The sequence below is a fragment of the Triticum dicoccoides genome, chromosome 4A (genome assembly GCF_002162155.2).
Source record: "Triticum dicoccoides isolate Atlit2015 ecotype Zavitan chromosome 4A, WEW_v2.0, whole genome shotgun sequence".
NCBI lineage: Eukaryota > Viridiplantae > Streptophyta > Magnoliopsida > Poales > Poaceae > Triticum > Triticum dicoccoides.
In genome coordinates this window covers 530330090-530333884 of record NC_041386.1, presented here as the reverse complement: position 1 = coordinate 530333884, position 3795 = coordinate 530330090, and positions in this window count along the sequence as shown.

Here is a 3795-nt window from a genome sequence, read left to right as displayed (position 1 = left end):
TTCTTATTCTACTTCGCCGAATTCTGGGCAAACTGGAAGTTGCGCTTGAACAGATTATCGTCACGACACCATAGCAGTGACGATGGGTTAGCATCCGCAGGCTGTGGTCCACGGATCATGCAGGGATAGAAGCCTTGTTCAATGGCTTCATCTCTGGACTTGGGTTGAAGATTTCTGTATAGTATGTCTCCCCATGGCCGCTTGATGGCATTCTTCTCAGCACATTCCTTTGTCACAAACCTGTACTTGAACCACTGTTCTGCCCAATATTGTCAAATCCATTGGATTCGTGTCTTGCGCTAATTGTAATCCTCTTCTGCATCTGTCTTGTACAGTTCTGAGAGGTCATCGGGCAGATCTCTTGACGTTTCACCTTGACGCTTTCTGCCACCCTTCCTTGCTGATTTCTCTATAGCCATGAACTTTAAACTGAATGGCTTCAATACGTTCAAAGGCTTCAAGGGCTTTCGCTTGCTGGACAAACATGAACTAGCTTCGGGAGAATTTATATGATGCTGTAAGAATTCTGCAAATGAATGCAGACTATGAGAACCAAGGGATTCTCCCACAGACATGTACCTGTGATAGCATTAAGGTGCGAGGGAAGGGGAAGAGGTCATATGCATTCTCAGAGGATTTTGAAGATAAATCAGTTTAGAAGACATTGACCTCATCGCGCGAAGACATTCACTCATAGATAAGGAGTTGGTTCCAGATTTGTACGAATCCACGGATCAGTACAAGTGAGGAATCTAACTACTTTGTGAAGCATAAGTGAACATACTAGGCATAATATGAGATGTAGTATGAAGTTGATCCAACATGTGTGAACAGAAACTATTTGTGGTAGAAAGTGACGAATCTATAGGATCAAAGGGGCCGTAAAAAGGAAGTTTTATTTACCACACAAGGAACTGCTAGACGGAGTGGAAGAGGAGGTCGAGCAGTTCGATCGTCCGTTCCCTAACTTGGCGACGGAGGACACCTACGGCGACGGCGGAGAAGACGATGTCCGCGGCCGGCGTGAAGACGGCGTCGGAGAGGTCGCGGCAGCTAAGCGCTTCATCGCCGGCGTCGTCGAGGGCTAGCGGTGGCGCTAGGGTTCGTGCGAGAGTGGAAGAAAGGATAATGACTGTGGTGAGGCGTGTATTTATAGGGACAGGGACGGCACAACGTTATTACACAGGTGCCCCTGGCGATTCACATCTGAAGAAGACGTGGCCATCATGCAACATATCGGAGGTTATTCCACGTTCCCACGCACGCCTGGATTGTCGGGTGGTCGTTCCCACTTCTTCGGGTTTCAGGTGAAGGAATTAGCATTGAAAACGGACTTAATGTTTGTCTCTGTATCTTCTGCTGACAAGGACGTAGAGAAGATATTCGATAGTTTCAATAGAATGCATATGATTTGGAGAGATAGAGTTTGAGATAGAAAACATAGAGAGGTTAGGGTCCGATCACATTCACTTAGTTCAAAAGATTCAACAAGAAGACATAGCTATAAGTGAATGCTATAGAGGACAGAACACTAGTATATATATATATGATCAACATAATGAAGATAATCATGAAGACATGTTGAGATTGAAGCCAAACCAAATGTGAAGACACAGCAAATGTAACACCATGGGTAAAACACTTCAAACAGACGAATTTTGTGGTGGCGTTACCCACCGTATAGGAAGTATTAGACCCAGACACGGCGCACAATTATCGTGGCGCTCTGAAGTCAAATTCCACATTAATGTATTCACACTTAGAATGTATGTCTTCATTGATTGAAGATATACTTTACTTCGTGTGTTGCACATCTAAGTCATCAATATGCATAAGTATTAGGATGTGTGCCTGATCACAGGACATTTGAGGATTCCAAGATATTTAGCTCACACCGTAACTTGCAAAATCTCTTCTCATCCAAGGGCTTGGTGAAGATATCTGCCAATTGCTCTTCAGTGTTGACGTGTATGATATCAATATCTTCCTTCACAACATGATCTCTGAGAAAGTGATGACGAATTTCAATGTGCTTTGTCTTCGAGTGCTGAACTGGGTTGTTGGCAATCTTGATGGCGCTTTCGTTGTCGCAGTAGAGTGGCACTTGCTTCAGATGAATGCCATAGTCTTTGAGTGTTTGCTTCATCCACAGAAGCTGAGTGCAGCAAGATCCAGCAGCAATGTATTCAGATTCAGCAGTGGAGAGAGATACACAGTTCTGCTTCTTTGAATACCAACATACAAGTGATCATCCCAGAAAATGACATGTGCCTGATGTAGACTTGCGATCCACCTTGTCACCAGCATAATCAGCATCCGAGAATCCAACCAGATCAAACTCTGAGCCCTTTGGATACCATAATCCTAGAGTTGGGGTGTAAGCCAAATATCGAAGAATTCGCTTCACAGCTAAGTGATGCGATTCCTTTGGTGCCGCTTGGAATCGAGCACACATGCAAACACTAAGCATAATATCTGGCCTAGATGCACATAGGTAAAGTAAAGAACCAATCATGGAGCGGTATACCTTTTGATCGAACTCTTTACCATTGTCGTCGGGACCCAGGTGATGTTTGGCTTTGGCGTCGTGAAGCCTTTGCAGTCTTGCATACCAAACTTCTTCAGGCAATCTTTGAGATACTTCTCTTGTGATATAAAGATGTCGTTGCATTGCTGACGTATTTGAAGACCAAGGAAGAACTTCAGCTCACCCATCATGGACATCTGGTATTGCTCTTGCATCATATATCCAAACTCTTCACTATATTTCTGATTGGTGCAGCCGAAGATAATGTCATCCACATATATTTGGCACACAAACAGTTCACCATCATATGTCTTCGTGAAGAGAGTGGGGTCGAGGGAACCAGATTTGAAGCCTTTGCTCTTTAGGAAGTCTTTGAGTGTGTCATACCAAGCCCGAGGGGCTTGTTTGAGGCCATACAGTGCCTTGTTGAGCTTGTATACCATGTCAGGATGTTTTGGATCTTCAAAGCCAGGTGGTTGTGCGGCATACACTTCTTCTTCAATCTTGCCATTGAGAAAAGAGCTCTTCACATCCATTTGATATAGAAGTATGTTATGATGATTTGCATAGGCCAGTAGTATGCGTATGGCTTCAAGTCTAGCCACAGGAGCAAATGTTTCATCGAAGTCAATCCCTTCAACTTGAGTGTATCCTTGAGCAACGAGACGAGCTTTGTTTCTGACAACTTGACCATGCTCATCTTGCTTGTTGCGATATATCCATTTGGTGCCTATTATATTGTGCTTCCGAGGATCAGGACGCTTAACCAGTTCCCATACATTATTCAGCTCAAACTGTTGAAGCTCTTCTTGCATAGCTTGAATCCATTCAGGTTCCATGAAGGCTTCTTCAACTTTCTTGGGTTCTGTTATTGAGACGAATGCAAAGTGCCCACAGAAATTTGCTAGCTGAGTTGCCCTTGAACGAGTGAGTGGACCGGGTGCATTGATGCTATCGATTATTCTCTCAATCTGCACTTCATTTGCAACACGAGGATGTACAGGATGAAGATTTTGCTCTTGCTGATCATTGTCATTGTTAGAGGGATTGTCTTCAGGTTGATCAGGTGTGGAGATGATAAGTTCTTCTTCAGGTTGAGCTTCAGAAGGTATGATTTCTCCAGTTCCCATAAGTTTGATTGATTCACTGGATGGAACTTCATTTAGCACATTTGGCAGTTGCTCTCGCTGTGAGCCATTAGTTTCATCGAACCGCACATCCACTGTTTCAACCACTTTGTAATGAAAGAGATTGAAGACTCTGTAGGT